This window comes from Psammomys obesus, unplaced genomic scaffold (genome assembly GCF_907164565.1).
Source record: "Psammomys obesus unplaced genomic scaffold, mPsaObe1.curated_primary_1811, whole genome shotgun sequence".
NCBI classification, from domain to species: Eukaryota; Metazoa; Chordata; class Mammalia; order Rodentia; family Muridae; genus Psammomys; species Psammomys obesus.
The window spans coordinates 708,856-728,006 of NW_026585609.1; positions in this window are offsets into that span (position 1 = coordinate 708,856).

The following is a 19,151-nucleotide window of genomic DNA, read 5'->3' on the forward strand; positions in this document are numbered from 1 at the left end:
TCTTCTTCTTCTTCTTCTTCTTCTTCTTCTTCTTCTTCTTCTTCTTCTTCCTATTTATTGCATAACATTATAGAGATGGAAGCCAGGCATCTGCACATACGTTATCCCAGCACTTGAAGGCTGAGGCAGGATGATTTGGGGTCAGTCTTACTTACAGAGTAGGAATGGAAGAAGAAGAAGACGAAGAAGACGAAGAAGAAGGAGGAGGAGGAGGAGGAAGGAAGGAGAAGAAATCAAGCAAACAAGCCTCATCCAGATGCTTCCCTTCACTTCTCTGTTAAGATCTTGTACACCAAAAATCAGTTCCATTGCTCTTGTCCAACGATCACATGACGCTAGTTGTTTTTCCAATGGCTTATGATGGCTGCTCATTTGCCTGGGAGCACTTCAGCAGGGCAGTTAACATTTCTTAAACAGATACACAGTTTAATTGGTAACACTATACATTTACGAGCAAAAGCAAGCCTTGTGCTAGAGACACCAAGTCTACCAAACAATAAATATGAGAGAACCAAACCATCAAGTTTTAAAGCTGATATCAGAAATGTCTCTCAGTGTTTAAATAAACAACTGCAAAATACCAGTGTTTGAACACTTGTAAATAAAGAGCTAAGTACCTCAAAGTAAAACTAACATACAAATGACACAAAGTTTATATTTTGGTGGATGGCAAGATAAGATTACACCAAAGCTCAGAATACATCTATATATAAGGAGGTTGGTTCCCCAAACAGTGATGAAGTATTTACACCATCTCTAAGCGAAAGACTAGGATAAAATAAAACACCCTCCTGGAAGGAGGCTTTGAAGATCATTTTCATTAGTTGCAGTTATCTCCTCTGGAATGCTGGGGAAACCAGGGAAAGTATAAAAGCTTACAATACTTAATAAATTAAAGCCACAGATTAGATTATTGTTTCTGATCACTAGAGATTATAAAGCTGTCCAAGATGTTAGCATGGGAGAACCTCATGTGGCACCACGGAGCACAGGGGCACACAAACATCCGCGAGCACAAACACAAGCTCTGAGCCACCTCTGAGATCTCTGCTTTCACTCAAAATCTTTGAACATGCTGTGAAACTAGCTCAACCAATATTGCAACTGAAAGCACACTCAGAAACCTGTTCATCTCTTAAATTTAAAGATGTGATTATTTTAGAGATATTTTGCTTTTTGTCTTTTAATTGACTTCCTAACAAATTTAGCACCTCTATGCTTACAAGGAAAATTGAAATTATCGTATTTAAACAGCCTCGCACATGACGCAGAATGGGCCTGAAGTCATGGTCAACACTTGTGTTTGTTATAATGTAGTTCCTGACTGCAGAACGGCTTTTTGTGATGTTCTGTTTTTATTTTGGTTAGTTCTGTTTTGAGCGTGTTGGAGATGGGGGTCACCCATGTGGCAGAGAGAGTGCAGCATGGTTATGAACAGGTGAGCAGGCGAGGGAGGCACTTCCACTGGTGAAAGTACTTGTGGTACAACGTGAAGACCCGGGCTTGATGCCTGAACCTCAATAAGGAAGCCAGGGGTAGTGGCATATGCTTATCTTCCAGCACCGGAGACTCAGACTGAAGACTCCCTGTGGCTTTCTAGTCAACCAGGTCAACCTCCTTGGTGATATCTAAGCCAGTGAGAGACCCTGTATCAAACAAATAAACAAGGCGGACAGAGGAGGACACTGAGTTTTGCCGCTGGCCTCCACACATACACTCAGAGATGTGCACACTTTGCACGTGCACATGTGTGCTCGCTCTCTCTCTCTCTCTCTTAAAAATAAAGAAATCAAAATTCACTGGATTTTGTGCCATCTTGTGCCCTTGAGTCATTTCCTCCTCTCATGTAATGCAGTGTTTAAAACAGGAACAAGAACATTTACCTCATAAGGTCATGCGAGGGTTGGCAAGCTCCGACTCTACTGGGAAAGAACAAAAGCCCAAGTTTGGATTCCCTTGCTTTCCTTTGTTTCCTTTCTCTTATGCCTTTGAGTGTGGGCAGAGGAATGGAGAACTAAGATACACTCCAGGCCAAATCATGCACTTCTCACTCCTCTTCTTTCTTTTGGTATCCTAACATACTGACAGGAAACTTAAGAGACAAGAAAAGTCTTCTCCATGTCAGAAGCTGTTACCTTATTATCTTTGCAATAACGTCTTAATGTGCTCCAGGGTCAATGAATCTGTGGCTAAGTAGAATCAAGGTTACAGTCCCAGGGAGCTAAAAGTAAACATCTATTTACACGATTCAAAATAATATCCATAATATAACAGAGAAACAAAAGCTGAGATGTTGAAACAGAGGGCACATTGTTGTTTCTGAAAATTACCCATCCAGACAATGTTAGGATATGGACCCAACATTCTTGCCAAGTAGACCTTGGTATACACAGTAGTAGATCATTTATTAGGTAGGTTGATCTCAACTGCACATTTATATTTTGGGTGTATGAGCACCTCTCCTAGCCATAATAGGGGAAAGGGCAGAAAAAAATGTAAGAGGTTCATTTTACCCCAGAAGCTGTTCCTTCATAACAACACGGCCAAAGCATCTTAGCAGATCAAGACTTAGAAGAAATGCTAATGTCATCTTCAAGTCTTCTGGGAAGAGTCGACAGCTTGTTTCTTAGATGAATCATTTTGACTTATGTTTTGTTCTCAGCTTTAGAGAGATGAAGATAAGCATGTAGCATGCACTGGGTATGTATCTTCATAACATCCGAGTCAAGGTCAGACACAAGTAACAGCACTAGGTACCACTCCATAAGCCCTGGCAAACATAAATGCAAAGGGAGATGGCAAGTCTTGCAATGCTGAGCACTCTACACAGGCAAATGACCATGGTCAGGTTAGACCAGTATGAATAAAAGCTAGATTAGCAGGAAAGGGAGATGGGAGCCTAGATTTTCAGAAAACATTGACTTCCCACTATTTGACTTTCCCTGATTCTGTTTGCTATTACATAAAATGGAGGGGGTGGGGCAATGAGGAGAGTGTGCTGGAGGCAGCAGAGTTGCCCTCCATAGAATGTCAAAGATTCTCACCAGTCAGAGGACTGAGCTGGAAGAAGTCTTCTCCACAGAGGAAGGAGCAATGCTTCAAGAGAACACGGGACTCAACTGGGTGAAGAAGACGTTGGAAGAAAGGCAAAGAGAGCACACTGCAGGGCGACAGCTGTCCTACTCTTCCCTAAAGTGGTTTAGTTTGGTCCTTTAGTCCAACAAAACATATGTATCTTAAGGCATATAGAAAGACGAAGTTTTCATGGAATAAAATTTAAGCCCAACCACATTCTTAGCCTTCTAAAGAAGAACACTTTAGCATTTTGGAGAGACATGATCAGGACCAGCTCTAAGGCTATCCAGCCTCTGCAGCCACTTTCTGTCCCCCCACCAAAAGGCTCATGAGACAGTAGTCTCCATGAACCACTGTTGCTCTTTTGAAAAATTTCCTAATTTTGAACCAAGGCATCTAGATTTTCATTTCGTCCTAGGTCTCATCAATTATGAAGCCAGTTTTGGCTATGTAATCAAATTTATAATAACCAGAAGCTATTTATAACCTGCTTTGTTTTATTTACTTCATGAAATTCTATGAATTCCTTCTCCCAATGCTGTAAATATAACAGTATCAACAAAGCCTGCTCATTAGTGAGGATCAAGTGAATTCTTGATTGTAAAATAATTGTCGTTTTCTCCAGTGTTGCAGAAAGAGAAAGTGCAGAAGGAGGCAGGTCAGTGCCTGAGACTCTTGGCAGAAGAATTCATTAGAAATTGTTTTAAACATCTGGAGATTGGTGCTTGGGGAGCATTCCTGCCACATAATGCACACCTGGACACTTGACAAGGGTGATGATGGAATGAGGAAAGGACAGACACACAGACACAGGGACAGAAAAGCTGGGGTCGAGTGAGCTATGCTTGCACGGATGGAGCAGTACCTACCACGTTGCAACCTCCAGGAGTCTCGAGGTGTTTATTGTGTGTGGGACAGGACAATGGTTAACTGGTCCTCACAGGAGGACAAGGCAGAAAAGCACTCACACTGTAGGCTTCAGGGAAAGGGAGATTTCTGTACATTCTGGCAACACTTGCAGATAGACTAGAGAAACACTTGGCCAGTTCCCTGCACCTAACCTCAGGAAGACTTTGCCAGCTGGATGGGCCTCAGACATTGGAGTCCATGTCAGCAATATTCATTCACTCAGGCCTTGTGCTGATCCCCACAACTACCATCCAGTATTTTCTCCTTGTCTTGTATTTGCTCCACTGCTCTTCTTCCATTTGCAACTGAGTTCATGATGCATTCTAAATGATATGTTATATACTCAAACATAGGCCCCGGTAGACATAGTCCTGCCAAGGAGCTTATAATTGGAGGAGATTAAGAAACAACAGTGGAGAAATGGAATGGGCCTGTCATACAAGGAGGTGATGTGGATGGACGTGACTCAAGGCAAGAGAGTAAATGAGCATAAAAGTTTATGTAACAGCTAAACTATGGGAAACCACAAGTAGATCTGTAAATCTGTGTCAAAGATGTGTGTGGAAGTGTAAGTAGGATGAGGAAAAAAGGAAACTAGACAGAGGCCCAGTCCAAGGGTATTAGAAGTTGTAAACTAGATGTGAAAACTCGCCCTGAATGTCCCTTGCAGACTCTCAGAAAGTAATCACCACAGAATGATCAGTTTCTCCTAAGAGACACTGTTGAGTATGTCTGAGGTGGGGAGTGCTGCCCTGAATGTGGACAGCACCAGCCTATGGGCTGAGGTCCCAGACTGGAAACAAAGGAGACATGAAGTTCGGTGCCAGCATTCTACCTCTCTGCAGAGTGGATGGAGTGTGACCAGCTGCTTCGAGCTCCTGCTGCCAAGATTTCCCTGCCACGACAGAATGTATCCTCCAAACTATAACCCCAAATAAACTTTTTTAGCCTTTTGATTTTTTTTCTGTTTCCAATGTTTTGCCAGATTAATGAGAAGAGAAGCTGAGAGAGAAATGAAAATAGGGAGATGAAATGGATAGATACAGAGTAGAGATAAATGATAAGAACTGAAGGAAGGCTTTTCCCTGAAGTTCACCATGTCTTGGGAAAAGGCAAGAAGCATGTATGGAAGTGCAGGTGACTGTAGCGATGCTGTGGAGAAGAAATTCATACAGAGTTCCAGGCTTCACGGAGAGGTTTTGTCAAGCAACTATTAAAAGCACTGGTACTTGGTTGTGTTCCTGGAATGTGGAAGCTAAAATAGACCTCATCTTAAGGAGGGTGGGTACAGTGAAGTAAGGACTCTGAGAGTGTTACACCCTCTGTGCTAAGAACAGAAAAGAGTCCATTCTCTTCCTGAGGGGAAGAGCTTTCTAGAAAGAGCAGATGCTGTGTCTCAGAGGAATTCCCTGAGACTCATGGGACTGAAGGGCTCAACCAGACATGGGATGAGGTCATTCGGAAGGAAATGTTTTATACATCACAAGCAAAGGAAATGTGAGTTTGCACTGGTTGTGCAGAGTCTGGGGGAGAGATAGAAGAGAATGAGCCATCGTAGAGGCTGTGGAGATGGGAAATTACAAGAAGGACACTTGCAAATGCAAGGGCATGCTGCAGTGTTCAGGTCTCACTGCTCACTGGGAGCAGCACAGGTGGAGGAAAGAGGAGATGTCTTCCCTTCTTGTCCCTTGCAACTCCCTCCTGTCAACTTAGATGACTAAATTTAGGTAAGCTGTTCTTGTTATACCTTAAGGTTGCAATTTGTGGTTTAAATCTAAAATGACCGTAAGCCTGCCCATTCATACTCCTGGACCCTGAGACAGGTGCTTTAAAATTCCAGCACAATCTTGCTTCTTCACATAGAGTTCCAGATACACTGTTGGCCATTCATGTGTCCCTGTCAGTGTTGCACTATGGAAATCACAAGATTTCAGTTGGAAAACATCTTAACACTTATACAACCCAAATATTTAGAACACTGTCTTCAGTTTAACTCATGTTTCCAAGGCTGAGAATGCAGATTTGTGGCATATATAGGTTCTGTTTATTTCACCACACAAACAGTATAGGGAGCAAGGCAATTTACGATTTGCCTTCATAAGTTTTAATTCCTGGTTCCAGAAAATAAGATTGTGAGAATCTGGGTCCAAAGATACACAACTGTTTCCTGGACACACATACTACCAAACTCATTCTCTACCTTGTCAAATTGTAAAGTCAAGGTTAATTTATTTCTTCTCTGTTAAAATGTCTCCTGCATATTTTTATGTAAAAACAATACTCTGATGACATTAGTCATTGGTTGTTTATATTTTGGCTTTATTCTTTGCTGGGGTGGGGGGGGAGGGGGAAGAAGAACACAGCCTATAAAGAGCATGACGTAGAATGTACTGGTTGAAGGCATGCTTGGCCATGGGGAATGAAGTCACAACTTCCAAATGAGAAACATCATCTCAGATCTTATTTTGAATTATGTATGATAAGACACTATTTAAAAACTGAATTCCACAAGTAGAACCACCTGGTTTTAAAAAGTCAGCTAGGGGCTAGAGAGATGGGTGAGCATTTAAGAGTATTTGCTTTTCTTGCAGAGCCTCCAGGCTCAACTCTCAGCACCTACATCACAGCTCACACCACCTATAACTCCAGTGTCAGAGATCCAGCACCCTCTTTTGGCTGCCATAGGCAACAGCGTTCCAACTGTGTGCAAACATGCAGGGAGGCAAAACACATAAAACAAAAGAAATCTTATTTTTAATATCAGTTAGTAGACAAACATAATTCAGCAGATTATTGACTTTTAATAACAAATTATTTACAGCACCCTTTTAAGAGAACACATAATATCTAAATATAGAATATTACATGAACTAATTCAACCTAAGAGAATAAACATGTACCCCACTCATTCTTACACATTTCATGTCGTCTTCATAGCTTTTATCATGTCAATCAAAGAGAGGGGAAACCTTGGCAGAATGAAAAATAAAAGGAAATTAATTATTCTAATTTAAAATGTTATGATTATTAATTATTATTATTATGTGTGATATGGGTGACAGTGCAAGTGAACGCGCACCGTGATGCATCTGTGGAGGTCAGAGGACATCTGTGAGGGGTCAGTTCCACTGTGGGCACCAGGGATCAAACGCAGGTGGTCAGGCTTGTCCAGCCAGTACCTTTGCCTACTGAGCCATCTCACTGACCCCATTTTCATTCCTTGATAAGTCATTCATCAATTTATGAAATGCGTGAATATAACTTTGAAGAGTCTAGTGCTTCATATCAGAAACGGGCTATGCTTTCTGAAACGCGAGATCAAGCCATGATGGATGGTGTTGTGCCTAAGTATATGGAATAACAGCCAAGGACCAGATGCCTATGGGTAAACAGCAGCTAGAAAAGCACCACACCTGCACCAGTTAACACTGTTCTTTACTTATGTTTCAAAACTTCGCAGTCATTCAACAGATGGGAAAAGACTCACATTATCTCTGGCTTTCTGCTCTGCTCAAAGAGGGTGAGTGATGAGCCTAGCAGCTGATGTCAGACCTCTTCCCTGGGAGACCTTTGCTTCAAGCACGGCTGATCTTGGGCTCCTTCCCTGTGGGCTGCAGAGATTGATAAACGTCTACCCAGCTCAGTAACATTTTCCAGACGTCCAGACAATGAATTCATAACATACACATCCACTTCCCTTGAAAGCATGGGGGCTGCTATTCTTGTTTCCAGAGAATACAGGGTAAGTTTATTTTTAAGGAGAATTAATGAAATAAGAACACGATTGCTTCACTGCTCTCCAAGCCACTGTTTATCCAGAGAGTTGCTTGCTGACGTCTGTCGTTTTCCTCAGGGGCCTGTTCCAATTAAAATGAGTCTATCTCCAATCAGGCTCTATCTGGCCGCTGTGTGCCTTATGAGGAACCCACTACCTGCTCTCTCCTGACTCACACTTTCAGGACAAATTTCTACATTTTGGCTTATGTTAAAATGTTGGCTTTGTTGGATACAGATGGGTAAAACCCAGTCTTATTTTTTTTTCTTTGTTTTTTCTTTTACCTTCTCTGTTATGGTTTCCCAGTAAAAGGGCAACAAAATATTTAAGAATGAGATTTTTTTTCCAATTTATTGTTGTTCTTGGCAAATGTCTGTGTTCTCTCCTACGGCAAGCATGTCTTCGTCTGAGGACATGTGTCATATTTATAGTTTCATGCTGTACAACAAGTTAAAAAATATTTTGAAACCGTAGATCAAGGCTGTAGGGATAGCCCAGTTTTTAAAGCATCTACCTTGCAAGCGTGAGGACTTCAGTTCTAACCACAGAACCCATGTATTTTCAAAAAGAAAAGCCAGGTATGATGACATTCATTTGTCACCCAGCACTGGGGACATGGAGACAGGTGGCTCCCTGGAGCTCATGGGTCAGTCAGCCTAGTCAACTTGGTGAATTCTGGGTCAGTAAGAGAGACTCTTGCTCAGAAATAGAAAAGCAAGAGTCAAAGCTGTCTTCACCTCCATATACACCTTCATATGCAGACATATGAACATGTACATGTGCGCGCGCACGCGCACACACACACTTCATAGTTGATCCACTTACCACTCATCTAGATGATACTGATTTCTTTAGATATATCTATGTTGGGGCCATCTACTAATATGAACACAGGTAGTGAATCTGTGATATGAAAAATGGCTAATTAACTAGGGTTTTCTGAGAGTGATACTTTAAAACTGGATTTTTCTAAGTATTAGTCTACCGTGATAACTTGGGAAATTAGATTGTGAATACACACTAACTAGTGTTAGAGTCTAATAAAGGAGAAGCATTAACCTTGATTCTTCCTCAATTGTTCAACATTTCATTAGGCAACTTGGTTACTGTATCTATTCCGGCAAAGCTCAACTGGCATCTCCTGATTAAACTTGAATTGTTTAACAATGTGCCCCATGCCACACTGCCAGAAACAACCCAGAGAGGACTGTAGGTCAGGATGAATGTAAAAGCTTGTGTTTCACAGCAGGCAGAACACCACCCATGTGTGTGTGGTCTTCGCCTGCATCCCATGACCTGCTACTTTTCCTAAATCTATACAAGTGGAAAGTGCCTTACTACACAGAGTCAGAAGCCAGGAGCTCTCTCCAGGGGACTGAATGTTTGCATCCCTTCTAAGCTCACAAATTGAAACCTAGCCTTTGATGTCATCATATTTGGCAGCGAGTAGGGGCTTTGGTGGATAAGCAGTCATGAGGAGGGGATTCGTGTCCACACCCAGGAACTCCAGAGGGCTGTCTCACCTTTTCACCTTGTGCTGATTGAATACAAAAGGACAGTGCAGCTCCCAGGAGAGGCTCCTCACCAGAACCACCATGCTGCCCTGTGGGCTCCAGCCTCCCGCACCATGAGAAGAAAGTTCTGCTGGTTAGCAGGCACTGTGTCTACGGAAGTCTGCTGCAGCCGCAGCAGCTGTGCAAATAAAGATGTCTGCTGAGTTTGCCCCTCTCTATGAGGCCTCAGAACACCAGGCTTTACCATTCTAACACTTCTAGAATCAGTCCCTCCTTCCCCATTCTACTTCTCCATGAAGTACATGTTTTGGCTTTTTCCTCTTTTGTTCACACACATATGAACACACACACACACACACACACACACACACACACACACAGGCACCACAGTATAATTCTAGAGCAGCACCTTGAAGGTAAAGTCCAGTTTCCTAGGCTGTCTCAGATCCAGTCCCTGCCTGTTCCCATGTCACCTTTTCTGCTACATCCAACCTTACATCTTATTCTACAGTCATATTAAAATCAGCCACTCCCTGAATATGCCAAGGGTTTTCATACTTCTGCAACTTTGTTTAGCTACTCCAAGCCCTCCATCCCGTGGAGCAGAGGAAGCCATGAAGGCTTGTTCCTTGGTGAGTTTGGCACATATGTCCCTAATCTGAGACTGCTTTTGATGAGATGAGATGCTTCCCATGATAGGAAAACAAAGAAAGAGTCTGAGAAGAACTTCTCTGTAGCCTTGCAGCTGCTATGAGAGTCCTCAAATTCCCAGACACAAGCCTGCCCACAGTATTAAGTGTTCTCGAGACCACCCTGGTGCTTTTTACTGCTCACTACATTACCCCCCTCCTTTTTAAAAAGAATATATATATATATATATATGGGGGAAGGAGTTGCCAACCCCCGAGTGGGCTGTTGGGGTCCAGGCAGAGGTTTGGGAGTCTTCTATCAGCACCAAAGAGTCACACTGTCCAGATGTCAGTTTCTGTCTCAATGTGCAATGGCACATCTCAAAACAAAGAAGGAAAAGATAGACTGGCAGCAGCCCTCAGCGTAGGGAGGCTTAGGGCCTTTGGGCTAACACCACAGGCTGGGGACATTCACCTTTCCCCTGCTTGTACCAGAGATCCTGTTACATCCATGTTGGGTGCCAGTTGCCTCCAATATTTGCTTCCCCCTCAGGGTATCAAGACTCATGGCACACAGGGCTGGACTCAAGCTTAGCAATGCAAGATCTTGGTCGCAGTGAGTGCAGCTTGGGAGGCAGCTTCAGCGATGTCTCAGGGATGAGTGGGCTAGACCCCAACAGCTCACTAACTTAATTGGGGGGAGCAAAGGCTATTTAAACCTTTGGGGGGTGGGTAGAGGCTTTCAGGGTGCATGCACATCATTAGCCAGGGCCAGTGTTCTGGTAATGCCTTATTTGCATGAAAAGGGAGTCCACGTGCTTGCTGGACATGACTTTATGAGGAGAAGGAATTTTAAGGCTCTGTGACCACCTCAGCGGTGGCAGAGGTGGGAGCCATATAGCTGTGTGTGCTGGGTCACACAGGCCCAGGCCAGAGAGGGTGCAGTCTTACTCCTTCTGGTTTCAAAACAAGATTTTTGGGGTTTGGGCACACATCAAGCTCACTCTTGCTCCAGGCCAGCTCCCCTGGATGCATGGCTCTCCAGCCCCACACTGGGTTCTATAGGAAAGCAGGCTGAGCAAGCCATGATGAGCAAGCCAGTAACCAGCACACCTCCATGGCCTCTTCAGGCCCCAGCCTCCAGGCTCCTCCCTGCATGAGTCCCTGCCCTCACTGATAATGATGGTGACTCTTACATGGAACTGTGAGTGAAATGAGCCCTTTCCTCCCCAAGTCACTTTGGTCATTGCGTGGAATCACAGCGACAGTCGCCCAGGACAGGACATTATCATTGGATGTCACCCAGTACAGTATCTGGGGCTTCTTGACAGTTGGGAAATGGCTCATCTAGCAACCTTGTAAGTACATTCTTGGCAAGAGATTATACCAAGAAGCGGCAACTCTATTTTCAACCTTCTTTTGATCCACTGGAACAAGAGCCGAGTTACAGTCAATCAACTACCTTGGCTGGTAGTGTTCTTTCGCGCCACAGTCTTTCCCATTTATACACAACAGCTTTCTAAGGAACTGAATGCTTACAGGCCAAGTACATTAAATCTCATTTATTTTCAATCACTTAATTTCCCCCTAGTTTTTCTTTCTTACTACTACTTTGCACTTTCTTCTGGATGTGGTAGATAGTAATTATAGATTTCTAACTGTGAGAAGGACTATCTCTGAGTTTCTCTTCACAAAGAAAACTGTGATGTCGGAAATGTATTCTACACCAGAAAGTAATTGTCAAGAAAGAATACAACAAACAGCTCTACTCTCTTCCTTTACTTGTTATGTAGGTCCATCCTCTAGCCCAAAATGCCACCATCTTCAGGTATCCAGCGGGACCTGCTTGAAAAAGACAACCAAACCAAGCTTATTTATTGATGGCTGAATATCCTTCATAGGAAGAGCAAGGAGAGTCATGAGACCCTTAACTGAGTATCTATCCACTCCATAAAACCAGTTGGATGTTCTGTCATAATTGAATATGGCCTCAGGGAGGGGCTAGAGTAAGAAAGCTGGGAATGACTCAGAGAGATGACACCATCTGTGAAACCATGGGAAGCCATTATCCATGTTGGTGCAGGCCTTCCGGGGTGGCTGCTTTAGGATTGTCTCATACTCCTGCCCATAACGCCCCACCCATGCTCTTTTAAAAGCCCTAATAAAGTCACATAGGGGTGAACTTCAGTGAAATCAAGGTTTTATCTGTCATTAGGACTTTAGAAGGAGGGAATAGATATTTCCTAGTCTCACCCCAAGTGAAAATTCTCAAAGCAGTATAAAGGTCAGTATGGGCACAGTATCCCTACAGGAATCTCATTCTACGGCATCTCTGAGTGGCCCAGCAGGGCATCAAAATAGATTCTGAGACTCACAGCCAAATGTTGGGTGAAACACAGGGAGTCTTGTGGAAAAGTGGGGAGAGGGTAGGAGGATCTGGAAGGGTCAGAAGCTCCACAAGAAGACCAACAGAGCCAACTAACCAGGGCCCAGAGGGGCTTGCAGAGACTGAAGCACCAACCAAGGACTATGTATAGTCTGGACCTAGGCCCCTTACACAAATGTAGCTACTGGGTAGCTCAGGTTTCCTATGAGTTCCTAAGAGTTTCCCTAGTAAGGGGAACAGGGGCTGTCTCTGACATGGACACTGTTGCCTACTTTTCAATCACTTTCCCAATGTGGGGTTGCATCACCAACCCACAGAGAAAGAGGATGTGCTCAGTCTTGATGTGACTTGACTGCTGCAGTGAGTTGTTAGGCGGAGCTCCCCTTTTCTAAAGAATAGTGGAGAGGTCAGGGGGAAGAGGGAGGGAAGGTGGGTGGGACCAGGAAGAGAAGAGAGAGGGGGGCTATGGTCAGGATGTAAAGTGAATAAATAAATTAAATAATTAATTTAATAAATAAGTAAATTAAAATAAATTAATTAATTAAATAAAATTTTCTTTAAAAGAAACAAAGAATGATTTTTCTTATTGGAATCAAAAGATTCTTTTAACCTTAAATGTCCTAAGGACTCCAAGCAATTCATTTTTTAAATTTTATGTGTTTTTACATTTACATTTTTGTACATTTTAAGTCCTTTTAAAACTAATAGTAAGTTTTAAAAGATTAATCTTAATTTGTATTTGTTTGTGTGTGCATGTATTTGTATGTGTTTGTATAAGCATGTAAGTATGTATTATGTATGTATGTATGTTTAGATATATGCATGTAATAACAGGCACCTGCTGAGGGCAGAAGAGAGCATTGGATTCTTATGGAGCTGGACTTACAGGCTAATGTTTTCAGCTTTCCCATGTAGATGCTAGCAACTGACCTCCAGTCCTCCAGTCCTCCACCAGAACATCTTTGCAGCCCAGCATCTAGCACTTTCCGTGGAATAAAATATTCAGATCATTTCCAAATCCTGATTACATGTATATTCTCAACCACTCATTCTACTAGAAACCCACAGAGATTAGCAAAGGGGTAGAAAGTTGGAAACAGATGCTATTCATCTTAAATAAGATCTGACTGTATTTTGTGCAAAGTTATAGCTACCACCACCACTGGGTTCCAACTCACAGCTCTTACTATACATATGTGAAGCCAGTGGAGCTAAGTAAATGTCCTCGAATTGCTTGCTGTGGTTAAGTCAAGGCATGATTTATTTGGTGCAAACTTATCCTTAAAGCTCAGTAGCTGAGCTCACTTTCCCTGAAAGAATGAATGGTCAGACCACAGTTTAAAGGGCCCATCAAGACCAAGGCAGGAGAACATGACACTCTGCTCTCAGGAGCAGGCAGATCCTCAGTTTGTCGGCTTTTTCAGTTTGGGGTTCTGTAGCAGCTGGTACTGATTTCATCTTTCCCTTTGAATTTCCTTGTTAGATGCCTTTAGTCACTCTATTTCACAAGCAAACCCTGCGCCACTGCAGACGAAATATTCCTAGGAAGGTCACAAGAAGGCTGCTCAGGAGGGAAAACATTCTTTGATAAAAGCTGCTTCTAAGGACTATAAATAGAAGCCTTTTTTCGAACTGTGGCTGGGTGCTATATTGGGAGTCACGTAACACAGTCTGCATTCATGCAAGACAGTCTTGTGCTCAAGCAGCAATAAGAGAGGAGGTGACTTTGCTATCCCATTATGTGACAGTCAAAAGAGGAGGCCAGGCTAAGCCCTGCTCTGAATCCCCACTTCTCATTAGGGTAAGAAGTGCCCTATTTGTCTGCCTGTGTAGGCAGAACTGCAGTATTTGAACGATTAGAAATGGGCAGTGAAGCCGACTCTCAAAATTCTATCTACTTAACCTGTTGGTGCTGAAGTGAAATGAATTCTTTAAAAAAAATTGATTGGAGTCTTATATTTAAGCTTTCTGTGAATGGAAGAAATATTTAATTTTAAAAGGGAAAGAGAATTCATTCACACACTCAAAACTGTGCCAATCCCTGATCTCACACGCTCATGAAGAATTCCTCAAATTCCCAGGATGCTTATTTTTAGTGTGTGAGAGTTTCCTACAGAGGCTATGTCCCAATGTCTTTATTCTTTACATAAATTTTAGATTACATATGACATTCTAAGCAGTTCTTAGTAATAACTCTTACACTTTATATGAAAAACAGATGTGAGGAATTGTGAAGCCTACTAATTAAAATTCTTCCATGAACCTCAATGTCCATGAGACTAGAGAGCATTTCACCAGCATTCAAACCTGCCATTTGTTTTAGAATTACAAAGGTAATTCCTAAGATGATGAATTAAAGTGGCCAAATTTGGACACATGTAGACCTAAGGATCAATGACAAAATCAGCAGCAGATAGAAGTCTCACACTGGTGAGAAGGAAGGCCAGCATGATGCCCAGTGAGGAAAGGTTCTTGCTGCCAAGCCTTATGACCTGAATTTCAATCCTTGGACCCACATGATGGGAGAAGAGAACTGATTCCTGAAATCTGACCTCTGACCTCCAAGCGTACAGCTTGGAAGGTACTTGGCCACACATAGACAACAAAGAAAAGTAAGTTTTAGAAATTAAGAAGAAAGATCTACAAGTTACCTCATCATTTGCCAGAGCAAAAATCTAGAAGACAGGGAATCAGAGGCCTAAGGCATAAATAAGGTCAAGGGTTAAACTCTGAGGACGAAGTAAAAGGCTGGCCAGTGCTGTGGTGGGCTTTGGCAATGAAGGGGATAGAACTAGCAACCCAGAACCTTCTCAGAGGAAGAATGCTGGAAATTCACCCATCGCAGAGTGCTGCCTTTTATACACACAGACCAGCATAGCAACATCCTAAGAGCCCTGCATCCTAGCTCCCCAACAAGGCAGGCTCCCAGACTCCCAGCCTTTCATCATCCTAGCATCCCAGCTTCCCTGGCCTCCCAGCCTTCCTGCAGCATACATTAAGCCACAGAAACTCAATCATTCATTAGTACACCTTATGTATGTCTGAAAAAAACAAGTGAATATCTCCTGTATGGGTAATATCATATGTAAGGCATCCACTTTTTCCAAATATTTTTTAATATATAGTATTATATTGAGGGAAGTAAAATCAGGCACGCAAGGAAAGATGACACAGTGAGTAAACCTCAATCCATAAAACAGTTATACATAAAATCTCCCAAGATTACTATAAAAAGTATTTGTTACAGAAAATACAAAATGCAGCATAGAGATTTAAAAAAAAAGAATGGATCAGACTTTATATGTATGTAAAATGTGAATTTAAATAATTAGCTATGAAGGAGATGGTGAGACTAGAGCAGAAGTAACTATCAAGAAACATCCAAAAACCAATACTGAAAAGGAGATAAAATATAGAACACTAGGGATAGTAGCCCACACATTCAAGAAATCCAAGAAGTGGAAAAAAAAAAAAGTAATAAGTAATTATGAAGAGAATCTGTACCTAACTGCACTGTAAAAAAAAACAAAAAACAAAAACAACAAAATAGTTTAAAAAAGAATAATAAGAAATAATCACAGAGTGAATTAAAAGAAGAAACATACTCAAAGTGGATTCTGGGTAGCTAGTGATATACTGTTATGAAGCCAAGGAGGGCCTGTGCTGTGGCTGCCTGGTCGATCTGAGACTCTGCATACCAGCATCACAGTGAGAACAAGTGAGAAACTGTGCAATAGCTAACTTTAAATCGTGTGCTTGATAAAACATAAAGGGAATAAATGCAGTTTTAAAAGAAACATGTAGCCATGTGCAGGAGGAAAACATTTTTGATATAATTTTTTATATTAATTTCAGTTTATTTACTTTGTGTCCCAGCTGTAGCCCCCTCCTTCATTCCCTCCCAATCCCACCCTCCTTCCCTCATCTCCTCCTTGCTCCTCTCTAAGTCCACTTATAGGGGAGGTCCTCCTCCCCTTCCCTCTGACCCTAGCTTATCAGGTCTCACCAGGACTGGCTACAATGTCCTCCTCTGTGGCCTAGCTAGGTTGCTCCTCCCACAGGAGGTGGGGAGGTCAAAGAGCTAGCAGCAGAGTTCATGCCAGAGACAGTCCCTGTTCCCTTTACTAGGGAAGCCACTTGGATACTGAGGTGCCATGGGCTACATCTGAGCAGGAGTTCTAGGTTATCCATGCATAATTCCCATCAAAATACCAACACAATTTTTCACAGACCTTGAGAGAAAAATTCTCAGCTTCATATGGAGAAACAAAAAACCCAGAATTTCCAAAATGGTCCTGTACAAGAGATCATCTGGAGGTATCTCCATCCCTGATCTCAAGCTGTACTACAGAGCAATAGTAATAAAAACTGCATGGTACTGGCATAGAAACAGAATAGTAGATCAATGGAACCAAATAAAAGACCCAGAAATAAACCCACACACCTATGGATACTTGATCTTTTACAAAGAAACCAAAACCATTCAATGGAAAAAAGACAGCATCTTCAACAAATGGTGCTGGTCCAACTGGATGTCTATATGAAGAAAAATGAATAGATCCATATTTATTACCCTGCACAAAACTAAAGTCCAAGCAGTAGGAAAATTTGATAAATATTCTTATGTAACAATATAAATCAGTCATGAATAGTGATCAGAGATGGTTAAAAAACAGAGCAGGCAAGAGAGATGGTTCAGCAGCTAAGAGATTTTATTGTTCTTCAAGAGGACCTGCATTCAATTCCCAACATTTCACAATTGTGGGTAACCTCAGCTCCACTCTCTTCTGATCCCCACATACACACAGAATACATTCCTATAAGCACACACCAAGTAAATTTTTAAAAGCTTAACAAATAGAGAGCAAATAAAAATTTACTAATTGTCAGTAACTTTACTGAGAAGCATAAGGCAATAAAAATAAGTATTACAAGTTGCTCTCACAGTTTAAGAGGATGGTAAACAAGACAGTTAACACCAAATCATAGCTAAATATAGCTCTCATTATTTAAAAAATAATGCTAAAAATATAAGTAAAAAGTTTTCTGAACACAAAGAAAATTAATAATTAATAAAGTTGATCAACACAAAGAGGAAAAAGCAATTAAGAAAAACCAATTTAGGTGAGTAGAGAGTACAACAGAAGATTAAAATTCAAATACTTACATCAACTGTAAGCAAACAAAGTACTCAAGAGACACATTTATTCAAAGCACAAGTAAATAAGAGCTACAATATGGAAAACCATAAAGGTGATTAAGAATGCAAAGTTCAATGATCTAAAGAAAGTTGATGGTGATTCCATGGTGGACAGTGGATAAGTTAGCACAAAATCCAGCAATCCCCAGGTAGTTATCCCAGAAGACAGAGTTTACACAGGGTGTTCAAACTGTTGTGAGTAAAGCCAGATTAGCTGACTAAGACTCCTTTTTAAGGACTAGGTAGCTGGTCATAAATACTATTTCCTGTGCAGTAAAGAAATACATGGACAGAACAAAACAGCAGAAATAAGTGCAGAAATGTACATCACAAAAAGAATCAAGTGATAATTCAGAGACTAAAAAATATAATGTCTAAAACTAAACTGTGAAAGGATGATCTCAACAAGAGGGTGAAGTTCCTATAAATAAATGTTGCCTGCATACATAGATAAAAGTTATCCACCTGAAGGAACAGAGAGTACATTTTAAGAAATAACAGGAGGGATGGCTCAGCCATTAGGAGCACTTGTTGCTCTTCCAGAACCTGGAGTTCAGATCCCAAGCTCACAAACGTACCTCCAGGTCTAGAGACTCCTATGCCTTTTTCTGTCCCCTGCAGGAAATGCTCTCACTTGCACATACTCACACACAGACAAATACACACTCAAAAATAATAAAAATAAATCTTTAAAAATATAACCAAAGGCATAAAGCCCCATAGGGTAATATCAGGAGACAATGTATTTGGTACAGTTATGTATAAAAGTTTAAACATAAAAATGAAAAGAGGTGATTAGTCTCTGTTCTTAGACTTCTCTGTCTTTAGACTGTCTTTTATAAATTAAATAAGAAATTCTGTAATAATCCCAACTCCCTCCCTGATATATAATATAGCAGTTATTAGCTTGTATGGTAGATACATGGTCTATTGCTTTACTTTATTTATTTATTTATTTATTTATTTATTTATTTATTTATTTATTTAATTTGTTTGTTTGTTTAAAACACGGTCTTACCACATAGGCAGGCTGACCTAGAACCCACTAGGTAGACCTGAGACCTGGTTGGCTTTGAACTCACAGAGGTCTACCTGCCTCCATCTCCTTCATGCTAAAATTAAAGAAATGCACCACCATATCCCGTGGCCAAGTGTTTTTTTCCCCATTACTCCCACCAGCATATTGTTTTGCTTTTGTCTCAGAGCTATTTGGTGATGTCTCGCTTTGAGCAATGTCTCAGAGGCCAACGTGAGCTGCGCCTGAGGTCTACATTACATAAGCATGGAGAGAGGATGGGAATTCCACGCGTAGCATGTATGCATCTGTCCAAGTGGATGCTAAGTCTGTGGTTATTCCATTGGCTTCTGATTCGGAGAATACCCTCATGCTCTGCACAGGGTCGAATGCATGGTAAATACTAAATAAGGAACAGCAATTTATCAATCCAGCCAATAAATACCCAGACAGAATGAAGGCCCTGCGTTGCTCACTGTCTCCATACTCCAGAAGACATGGTCACTTCCATTCTGTTTTGGCAGCAGTTGGCAAATTGTTCTGTAAACATCTCAGTACACTACCATATGGACTGAACAACTCTTTACCCAGAGACAACTGAAAAGATGTTTAGAAGAGTGTGGGAGGGCTCTTGCATACCTCTTATTC